The sequence below is a fragment of the Heterocephalus glaber genome, unplaced genomic scaffold, assembly GCF_053883595.1.
Source record: "Heterocephalus glaber isolate CG9 unplaced genomic scaffold, H.glaber_assembly_v1.0 deba00000621, whole genome shotgun sequence".
Taxonomy (NCBI): Eukaryota; Metazoa; Chordata; class Mammalia; order Rodentia; family Bathyergidae; genus Heterocephalus; species Heterocephalus glaber.
The window spans coordinates 2,394,430-2,406,161 of NW_028258153.1; the positions used below are offsets into that span (position 1 = coordinate 2,394,430).

The 11,732-nt window shown below is 44.4% G+C and overlaps 1 protein-coding gene and 1 pseudogene across 4 annotated transcripts in view; one reads left to right on the plus strand and one right to left on the minus strand.

The window, feature by feature from the left end:
• The window catches only part of Acsl3 (acyl-CoA synthetase long chain family member 3), a 63,311-nt gene extending 55,544 nt beyond the window's left edge, over nucleotides 1-7,767 (minus strand). Inside the window, exons 1-3 of one of the 4 annotated variants that reach the window (XM_087205991.1) lie at nucleotides 7,532-7,733; nucleotides 5,821-5,994; nucleotides 4,997-5,171 (exon numbers count right to left, since the gene is read on the minus strand). The gene's annotated coding sequence lies outside the window, so the exon portion shown is untranslated. Of the gene's footprint in view, nucleotides 1-1,833; nucleotides 1,945-4,996; nucleotides 5,172-5,820; nucleotides 5,995-7,531 lie in introns of all 4 variants that reach the window. The other 3 variants (XM_087205990.1, XM_004864473.4, XM_087205992.1) reach the window with 3 other exon arrangements.
• LOC110345715 (large ribosomal subunit protein uL13 pseudogene) lies at nucleotides 1,473-2,079 on the plus strand (annotated as a pseudogene).
• Nucleotides 7,768-11,732: the final 3,965 nt, after the last annotated feature.

The window sequence follows — 11,732 nt, forward strand, 5'->3', positions numbered from 1 at the left end:
AGAAAACAGGAAAAACACAAGAGAAGACAGAGAAAGGCAAAAAGATAAAAGTAGCCAACTACCAGGCTGTGTGTCCTACACTACTTCTGTGATCTTCCTCAATCCTCGTGCTAACCCTGTGAGGTTAAGAATTAAAGTTTTTATGTTACAGAAGTTAGCGTGGAAGGTGGACAAAGGTGAAGTAACCAACTCAAATTTAAATGTCAAGTTTTACACATATGGATAACAACAGTTCCTTCTACAATCAAATACAAGATTGATGATACAGGAAAATACATTTAGAAATGCCACCCAAACTAAAATCAGGGTCACTGTCACAAAAAGTACTGATAAATGATCCAAGTAGACTCCTAGTTATGTGATGTTAACCTACTATCAATGTGTTGTCTCTACACTGCTAAGAAAATTAAACACAAGATAAACCCTAAATTTTTTAAAGTACATTAGCAGAAAAAAATAGACCAAAACAATGCACACTTGTGAGTTGTCCCTACAGTCTTATGAAATTAGAAGTAAAATACATTAGATGTATATAAATGTAAATTATTAAGGCCAAAATAAGAAACAAAGACAGAAAAAAAAAGAAACAGAGTAAAACAAAGGTTCATTAAAATAAAAGTTCTAAAAAAAGCCTTTAAAAAAGTGTTCATTATAGTTTGGGACTCAAGGTACCGCAAGTCAAATAAAATATTAGAGAAGGGCTAAGAAAGTAAAGAACAAAGAAAAAGGAGTTCAGGGTAACTGTAGTGTCAAAAATAGAATTAGACAAAAACTGCGTTCAAGAATACTTACAGCAAAATCTGTAGTTCTTGAAAAATGGGACCAACCACCTAGAGGTCTACCAACAGAGCCAAGCACAAATGTGGGGTAAAGCCAGCCCTAAAATGTGGTACAGCCCTAAAATGTTAACACCCATGTCACAGCACAAACAAATGACCTAATGTGTACCCACCCTGATGAAACCTGATGGAGGAAACCACACAGGTAAGTGACAACAGGGGAGGAAGGGCTGCTCAAGACTACATAAAGGACCATCTCTTTACAAATATACAAAACAATACTATATACTAGGTGATACACATATGTGTAGTCTAACCATGGGGAAACACATAGGAATAATAAACATCAAACTCAAGAGTAGCTATTACCTGGAAGATTTGGGGAGGTTGTGGGTTTCCTTACCTGCGTACATTATTACGAAATAACTTTTCAGATCTATAGAAAATATGCTTATAGTTTATTTAAAAGGGTAAAAAGTGAAATTAGCAGATTATGGCATCTCAAATTCCTTCATATTCTTGATTTAAAAGATAAATCTAAAAGGCCATGGATGTATCTCAGTGGTAGTGGTATTTGTCGGGCTGGCACAGTCCCTGGTTTTATGTTCCAGCATCACAGAAAAGAAAATAGCATTTAATAAGTATTCCCAGGAAGGAAAGGAGAATATGCTCTTTTCCAGGCAGCTGCTGAAGATGGTAGAGAGGCAGGTCCTGGTGCTGGATGGCCAAGATCATCTCATGGGCCACCCAATGGCCATCTACTGGGCCAGCAAGTGGTGGCTGTGCTGAGGGCATCAACACTTCTGCCAATATCTATAGAAACAAGCTAAAGTACCTGGCCTTCCTCCATCAGCACAGGAACACCAAACATCCGTGCCCTCTACTACATCCGGGTCCCCAGCCACACCTTCAGGCAGACCAGGCAAGGCCAGGCAGCCCCAGAAGGCCTCAAAGTGTCTGACAAGATCCTACCACCACCCTATGACAAGAAGAAGCAGGGATTCATGCTGCCTTCAAGGTTGTGCCTCTGAAGCTCACCAGGAAGTCCACCTACCTGGGGCACCTGGTGCTGAGGTCAGCTAGAACCCTGTACCAGGCAGTGACAGCCACTCTGGAGAAGAGAAGGAAGGCCAAGGTCCATCACCAGAAGAAAACAGATTATGAGCTGTAGAAACAGGCACAAGAGAATATGGAGAAGAAAATTCACAGGTTCACAGAGGTACTCAAGACAGTCTGCTGATCTGAGCCCAATCACCTTAAAAAAAAAAAGGACAGAATATCTCAAGTATTTAAGTTCAAGTACAAGAAGTTAAATAGTCCCAATTTAGTTTGTTATCCCTTGTTTTTCTCCACTATAAAAATGTAAAGTTTTATCTGGAGCAATTAACTATATACAATTAAAATTGATATAAAATAAACACTGCCCCCAAATATCATCACAGATACAATCTAACCAGATACAATCACACCTTCAGAAGTTAATATAAACTTCAAGCCAGGGAGTCACCCTAAAGAAGTGCAGGACCTGGATTAAGACCATAGACTCTGGGGAGGCTGAGGCAGGAGGATGCAAGTTCAAGGCCAGCCTGGGCAACTCAGCAAGATCATGTCTCAAAATAAAAACTTAAAAAGGGCTAGAGATGTACCTCTGTGGTAGAGTAACCCTAGGTTCAATCCCCAATAATGAGGGGAAAAAACCCATGGACTCTGAAACCAAACTATGTGGACAGAAACCCACCACAAATCAGGCAAGTTACTTAGGCTCCTCTTTCCCTCAGTTTCCTTATCTACACAATAAGGAAGAATAAAATAATCTCTCTCATAAAACTGAGAAGAGAGTTAGAACAGCACCTGGCCACAAGGTACTGTAAATGTGTTACCTATTATTTTCATTCCACAAACTATTTGTTTAGAAAAAGGAAAAACCAAGCCTTGTACCCAAGGAATTAAGTCCAATTACTTTCTGCATCAAGTAGGGGACAGAAAAGTTGACCATGCTAGGACAAAGAAAAATGAGTAGCTTTTCACCTCTTGAGCAATCAATGTTAAGTGAGTTAATAAAAATTTTTTAATTTTCCTAACAACATTACTCAATGCCATTGTAACATCTCCAACACATAAATAACCTGTGTATGTATATATGCACACCCCTGGTCCAAATTCAAGGTAAAACAGTTTATTTCCTGGCTTCCTGTTCACCTGGCAAAACTCCAATTCATGTTGGAAAACCTAGCTCACCTCCACTGCAAAGTCTCCCCTCTTCCCTCCCCTCTTCTATACCCACTCTGTACTCCTCCTGTACTTCCAAAGCAGTTTCCATAGCTATACTGAGGATACCACACTCTAGTATCTGCGCATCCGCCTTCTTCCATTCACTGTACGACACCATAATGTTTGTTCACATACTGCCTTCTAGGAACCTTGAGTTCTATGAGAGCAGAAACTATCTCTTAATCATTTCTGAATTCCCAGTGCCTCACAAGGCACCAATTACAGGAACGAATCAATGACCCTGCTGTCTATTACAGCAACTACCTTCAAAAACAGGTAGATACCTATATTTGGAGGTGAGTTTCTGAAAAAGGGTATCTTGAATTCTAAATAAACAGCAGATCAATTAAGCACACTTAATCATCCTTCAAAATGAAAAACGTTCCAGTAATAACAAATGCTAAAATTTTTTTTAAATGAAGGCACTTAAAATGTCAGGAAAACAGAAGGATTTTGAAAACTTTTTCTTTTTTTTTTTTTTGGTACTGGGGATCCAACTCGGATCCTTGCGCATGCAAGACAGGTGGCGGAACCACTGAGCTAAATCCCCAGCCCTGAAAACTTTTTCTTATGAAATCAAAAATAAGCGTGTAGGGAAGGTATCATAAGATTAAGATTTAACATTTATGCCTCTTTTTACAAAAAACTATAATCAAAAGTCTGATCAGGGCCAGGGATTTAGCTGAGTGTTTTCGCCACCTGCTGTGCAAGTGCAGGGACCAGAGTTCGATCCCTGGTACCAAAAAAAAAAGTCAGATGAAATTATATACCCTCTTGAGGTGGATGAAATCTAGACTAAACCACACATTTGATCAATTTCACATGTTTCTGTGGTATGGTCTTCTAAAACAGTGGGTCATGAGTCAGCTGAAACTGGGCTAGTTTTTAGGAATTTAACAGTTTTTATCCATTTTTATGGAAAGTGCTGAGGGCACATAAAATACTGACTGACATGAATGGGGTCAGTTATAAGCCCATCTTCTGTCACTATAGAACAGTGATGTGAACCTTGCAGAGCTTTCAATGATAACAAACAGCCTGCCGTGGCATGCATGCCATAGGTTCACCAGCACTGCTACAGAAGAGGTAGTCTCCTCCCAGCTAAGTCACAGGCCTTACTGCTGCTTTAGAGCTCATCCCATCCTCTCTGGAACTACGCACAACACAGTAAACCTTTCTCATCTACAGTCAACCTTCCCATCAGCATTTACACCATACTGAAATCAACACTCTTACAAAGTTTCCTGCACACAGTACTTGGCAATTTCCATTTCCTTACTTCCCATTTCCTCCCCCCCCCCCCCCGCCCCCGAGTTCCACTCCTACTACCAGATCACCAGCTCTTGAGAAAGCCACTAAACACAATGGAGAATTCTCGTGTCCTCTCCGAAGAGCACTCCACAGTACTGACCACGGGAACACCTGCGATGGGTGTCCTCTCACTTTCCAGGCACTCCTATTCCCTTACAAGCTCAGGCTCCTCTCCCTAGCAGCATCCCAGGCTTCCTCCGACCTTATTCTATGGTCCCTGCATATGCAAGCTCTCTCGTGCCCATGGTTTCCACTATCACTTCTACCCTGAAGGCTCCAAAATGGTAAGCATCCACCCCAATTCTGAGCACTAAACCAGTGGGGTCAACAGAAGTCACAATGGCACCGCCACATGAAGGCTTCCAAAACTAAAGTCACAGCCTCCCTATATCCAAAACCTACTTCTCCCTCAGTAAGTCCCTGATCAGTGGACAGCACAGACACTGCCTCCCACCTGATATACTATTTATCACCATACCCAGACAATTTTACATCTAAAATCTCTACTTTCTCAATATTTCAGGATCAAAGGAGCCAACATACCATAGTTTGAAAACTGAAGGAGAAAACCTTAAACTTGAGCATTAGTACTGGTTAAATTGAAATTTTGGCTGTGGGGACCATGTCAAGTTCACCTTATGTATGTATTCCACACGGTAAGGACACTGTTCTGCACACAACTGGCATTCAGTAAATGTACGGCAATGAATTATTTCTCCTGGCTTCATACATGTCCAACTGAAATATTTATGTATGTACTTAGCAGCTTGTATTTCCCAATTACTGTCATCGCCTTCTGCGTTCTAAAAACTGAAAATTTTAAGTTAAACCACTCTATAGCACAAAAATTCCAAAGGATACTTTTGATAATTATGATGCTGCTTGTTTAACATCAGGAAAGCCTGTCAACTTTGGCCTAGCATTCCTTAAGAAAAAATCTAAACCTCATCTTCAAATCCAAATCTTACATAAGATTCTCACTTCCCAGCTGTTCTTCAGGGAAAAACCTAAGTATTACAGGTATATTTAAGCTTTAGGTTCCCTGAAGGCAGACAGAATTACTGCTTGAAAAAGTTCTCTATCTCATTTACTTATCTTGCAATGGAGCGGGAATGACATTCAGGACAGAGAAAGACAGTGATATTTTTAAAAAAACTATCTTTGGGCTGGCTGTGGTGGCGTCTGCCTGTAATCCCAGGGCTCAGGAGGCTGAGGCAGGAGGATCAGAGTTCAAGGCCCACCTGAGCTACACAGTGAGTTCAAGGACAGCCTGATTGACCCTGTCTCTAAATAAATAAACAAACAATCTTTGCTCAAACTCTTCAGTTAGGTACATTTAATTATATCCTCAGTAAGTATGACTGTTATCTAATAAAATTTCACCGTATCAATTAAAAAAGGCTTCCTAGGTTTCTATCTAAATCATAATCCTCATTATTCATCATCTTTGACTCAATACCTCTCCTTCACTGCATGTACCATAACTTGTAATTACTCATCCACAGGATTATTTGCCTGGAGTCTGTTTCCTGCCTAGTGGCACCAGGCACCTCACTTCTGCTCACTGCTACTCCCAGCACCTAACAAGGTGCCTGAGATAGAAGGTACAAAGCTGGAGCTGCTGCGCAGTTACCTGAAAGAAGAATGAACGAGTTATTTAACTAGAACCAGATAGCAGGGTCGTACACAGGCAAATTAAACAGATTTTAAGGCTTTCAGGTCTGACCCCACCTGCACCCCCAAACGAGAGGGATGACTTTCTCTGGGTATTTGTGCGCCCTTTAGTTTTCCCTTCGTGCCTTTCTTCCTTCAATGAGGACATCTCAGAGTCACAGAATATTTGAGCTTTAAGTCATTCAGTCCAAATACCTTACACCAGTAACGGAGCCCTAAACACAAAAGATGACTTGTCATCCAAAGGGTCGGCCACCCTACTCCCAGTAACACTGCCATCCCAGAGGAGCAACACTTTTGGCGGGAGAGAAAATCCAGGGAATGCCTCAGGAGCACATGCACGTCACAATGACCCACGTAAGATCTGTGCAGCTCACTCCCACGCGCTAACCCTTCTTGCCTGTAAAACCTGCTAACACACTTTCAGGAGCAACTCAGCAGGGCCGAGCAACTCTGCAGAACCAACCTGGGACTACAAAATAGGCTGCAGTGACGAGGAGGTGGCATTATCAAACCATGGGTCTCCGAGCCACCCAGAACAGTCTTCCGTGGGCACTATTCAGCCAGCCGCCGAGGAGAAGCAGCACCCTGCAGCGGGCAGGCGGAAAAGCTCTCTGGGGATTTGGACCGTCCAGTCTGCACGCCAGCTTCTCCTCTTAAGACCAGCGAGATCTGGGGCAAGCTAACGTGTCCACACTGCCGCTTCTCCGGCTGTAAATGTGAATATCCTCCACACTAAAGGGTTGTTAACAGAGTAAAGATGCTGCACATAAGGCTCTTAGAACACAGTGCGTGGCATGTCATAAAGGCTCAATAAATGTCAGCTATTTGTCATTTTATTCGGCTATAATCGCTTTCACAAAGCCTCTTTATTCCCTCTCTAGCTTCCATATAATTTTCCTGACGTCGTTGCACTTTATTTCGATGGGGCCTTCTATACAATAGCTTGGAGCACATTTTCTAGAACGAGACTGAGCAGGCCGGTTCTATCTGCGCTACGAGGTCTTCCTCCGAGGAAGGGGCCTGAGAGCACCTGCCTGGCCCGCCGGACGCCCGGGTGCGGGCACCCTCTGACGGACTGCAGCGTGGTGAAGCCGCGCTCGGGGAAAAGTAACCCTACAACTCTGCATCCCAAACACCGGTCTCGAGCCCACTCCCACCGCCGAGAGCGTCCGGAACAAACAGCCAAGGTCGACCCACGCCTCACACCCACTTTCTTCCCACACCCCGCGGCCACACCGATTCCCAGTTCTGCAGCCCGGGTTTTCCGCTTCCTTCCACCGACGCCACACCTTCGCCTCGGAGTGGGCGCCCCCACCCCCGGCTCGCGTGGGCCTCGCCCGGGCCCCACACGCCGCCCCCTGCCCGCCGCTGCCCGCTGCGCCACAGGCCGCCCACGTCGGGGCCCGGGCCCCGGCCCAGCTCCCGCCGCGCCCCCGCGGGCCCATCCGGGTCTCGCGAGCCCCCGCTGCCCGCCCGGCCGGCGCCGCACTCACCGCGACGCCGGGGCCGAGGCTGCTCTGGCCCACACGGGCCTGGCGGCGCCCTGGGGCATTCACGCCAGGCGTCGCCTGCTGGGATCCCGGCGCAGCCGCCCCGGCCACTCCGTGCGCGGACGAGCGTGCGCTATCCGCGCCGCGGGCTCCAGGCGAGCCGGCCGCGGTAACCACGGCCGCGTCGCTCCCCAGCGCCGGCGGAGCAGCGTCTGTTGAGTCGAAGCCGGGATGCGCACCCCCAGCCGGCGCTCGTTGCATATGCAAAGAGGCCGCCGCCCATTGGCCCGCGGGCGGTGGCGCGTGCAGGGCTGGGCCTATTGCAGGCCGGCCGGGAGAGCGGCGCTGGTGGCCGGGGGCGGGGCGGGGTTACTATGGGTCATTCTGCGAAGCCGCAGCCGTCGGGACCCAGCCGTAGCCGCCTCTGGGTGGGGACGGGGTCGGCGGGCGCAGGGCGGGGAGCGGTGACGCGGGAGAGCTGGGGGAAGCCGGTCCTTAGAGCCCGCGGGAAGGCGGTCCCTCCTGGAGAGAAGCCTCCCCCCCACCGAGAACTACAAATGCGCTTTTATTCGTGCAACCTATACTCAATATAGATCCTTAGTGTACATATCCTTGTTCGTTCTTCCCTGTACTAGATTCGTTATCTCCTTTCGCGCATTTTCTGTCAGATCTTGCAAAATAAAAAGGCAAGAAAGGCTCAAAAGCTCAAAGCATGTCTGTTATTATTTTTATAATGTTGGGTTCGGGTAACCCAGCGTATGACCCGTTTTTCTGTAAATGTCCCCTAAATGCACTCGCTATGCAAGTTTCCTATTTATTTTCAAATGGTAAACTTTACTCCAAATAACTGTTTTTGAACAGTCTTAAGAATCTGAGAAAGTGTGTGTTTATTTTTAGGACTTGCCACAGCATGCCATTTGGGGCGCTACATAAGGAAAAAAGACGCTCAGTATGGGTAGACTATCTCCATAAGCAACACACACACCCCACAGCAAAACACAAATACGGAAGAGTGCGGTAAAGATGAACTCATTAACCTAGTACTAGCCCTGGGCCCTCCTTCTTTTCTCCTTCTTCTCTTCCCCTTCGTCCTCTTTTGCTCTTCCTCCTCTTCCTCCGCCACCCAACGTATTGTTTAGTTGGTCTGTGAACTTTTTCTTAAGTAGGTGAAAGGTTGCTTTCTTTAGCCCCACATCAGGCTAAACGGGCTTATTTCCCAAGAGAACCTCAAACTCAAGAAGCTGCCAGAACTTGAACAAGGTGCAGCTCTGACGAACCTGGTTACTAAATAAATAAATAAGTAAGTAAAAGTAATTTGGGGCCCCAGGCCATCTTAGTCTCCAAGGCATGAATACCTGACACAGGCAGCCTGTTCTCTCACTAGGAAACGTGGCAGTTCCGTTGCTCCTTAACCTGTCTAAATGCTATCACAGGAAACGTTGTGCCGACAAGTGGAATGCAGAATTTCTGCTCTGCAGAGGGAAGCGTGTCTTAGAAGTGGTAGTTTCAGAATCAGGAAACGTCTCTAGAAAAACCAAGTAACTTCTCTGTGAGGAAAACTAGAACCAAACCTTTCTTTTTACCCCAACAATAAGGTTCAAACAGGTGGAAGTGGACGATGGGGAATGGAAATGGTTAAGGTATGTTATGTGCACATACGAATTTGCATAACCAATAAAAAATAAAGAGTGAAAAAATAAGCTTAAAGCATCCTTGAGGCCTGGGTTTGTGCCGCAGTGTCACCCAAAGAAGAAAAAAGCAAAAGCAGATGAATAGAATTTCAGCAAAATCCTCCTTCACTATCTTTCTTATTTTGGAATATATTTTACGCATCATGACATGTATTTGTACTTAAGAGAAAACATCTCTTGTAATTAAAATACTAAATTCCTGTTTGCTGTTTTATGGGCTAAGGAGAAATGTAGTATTTCTATGAGATTTTTCTTTTTTTAATTATAAAAAACTATATGTACAGTTGCTTGTCTTTTAGAAAGGTTTTCAGTGTATTTTTATTTAGCATTTCTTAGAGTTATGGAATTTGGCTGCATTGTCCTTTTTTATTTAAAAAATTCAGTCCAAAAACTCTAATGGCCAAGTGAAGGAAAAGGTTTATAGGAGTGAGACAGTTGCTTTTCTCATTTTGTTATTTCTCCAAACAGGGGCATTAGGGAAAAATGTCTTTGTAATTCACATGAATGCCTAATGATCTGTTTCCTGTGAAGGGTCCCAGAAATAGTCCATAACTCTGTCATGCAATACTCTGTAAAATGCTAGCATTTTTCATTGTAATACCAGGACGAGCTGATAGTCAGTTTTAATGGGAACTTTTCTGTTCTTCCACTTCCAGTGTGTCTGGAAGTAGAGAGGGATTACAATGGCATATGATAGTGTGTGTCTGAATTAAGATGACTGTGACTTCAAGGATCAGAACACTCAACAAAACTCAACTATAAAATGACAGTTGTTGCCAGGGATGGTGGTGCACACCTGTACTCCCAGCACTTGGGAGGCTAAGCCAGGAGGATCACCAAGAGTTCGAGGCGACCCTGGGCTACATAGTAAGTTTAAGGCCGGCCGGAACTACATAGCAAGACCCTGTCTCAATGACATCTGTTCACTCACGGAAACAGACCACATAGGCTGGGCACATCCAAGGGCTGTCCAGGGTCCCTGGGTGTCAAGGGCTGGGGCTTTTCCCGTTTTTCCCTTGGTCAGTCACAGCATGTTGGCAATCAGTCACTGTGTCGAGTGTCACATAAAGACAACAGCATCTGGCCCAAGAATAGAGGTGTGTTTCCCAAATGCCGCTTTTTATTAAGGAGGACCCCCCTTATTAGATGGCTCCCAAAAGAGAGCTCTACAAATTCCATTGATCACCATTGACACCAAGTGCTGGCTTCAAGGAAGGTTGGAAAAGCACCCGGCATTGTTCACCTCTAATGGAAGGCAGGGACCAACAGCAAAGAGGAAGCTAGGGGAAGAATCACTGTGAGAAGACCAATCCATCAATATCTGTCATGGACTGCACCTCAAATGACCCATTGCTGACTAACACAATGATTTACACAATAAATTCATTTGTTATCTTAACAAAATGTCCAGGGCTGCTTCAAAGGCTCAGTGGTGTCACCAAGTCTCAGCTGCTTTCATCTCCTTTCCATTCTCAGTGTCCGTGTTGCCTCTCCATTCATGGTTATGAAGTGGCTGCAACTGCTCCAGGCATTATCTTTACACAACACATCCTAAAACTACCTGAAACTTAGTAGTCTCGTGCCAGTATATCAACTCCATGACGTCAAGAACATAAGATCTTGGTCTCCCTCTGTTTTATCATCCTCGGTGAGTGACTTCCATACTCAAAGTCATGAGCATATTCATTTCTCTTTCTGTAAGGAATTTATTCCTATACATTTTTATTAAGCATATATTTCAATTCATATTCACTTGGTAATGTCTTAAGTCTTCTAGTTTCTTGGTTTTCAAACTGTGCTCTTGGCAGAGCAGGATTAGTACTGCCTGCAAACTAAAAGTGCAGACTCCCAGGCCCCCTCTGCAGGCCTACTTCAACCAGGTCTGCATTTTAACAAAACAGTTAGGCTTTATGAATCATAGATACATAAATGTTTGAGAATTGCTGGCCAAACTGCTGAAGATCAGCATCATTCACTGGAGACAGTTAAATAAAAGTCAAATGTGTAATACAGAATGTCTTCTGATAGCCACATTAAAAAACTAAAAAACTGAGCATGGTGGTGCACACCTGCAATCCCAGCACTCAGGAGCCTGAGGCAGGAGGATGTTCCTGAGTTCCAGGACAACCTGAGCTACATAGCAAGACCCTGTCTCAAAAAACAAAACAAAACAAAAATACCTAGCACAGCAAAGCACTAGCCAAACAGAGAAATCATTTTAGTTTTTCCCATTAGTGTTCTACTTCAGATCTTATCATTATACAGTTTTTGCTATAGAAATTTTTAAGGAGGTAAGACCACACCATAACACACAATTCTTTTTTTCTTTTTTTGAGACTAGATCTCACTATGTATTTCAGGTGGCCTTGAATTTATGGCAATCCTCCTGCCTCAGCCTCCTGAGTGTTGGGATTACAGGTGCACCGCCACACCCAGCTTTTAAAAGTAAACTACTTGTACAATCTGTTTACATGTATGTTTCAAGTAATTTATTCCTGTTTATACTGAATCTC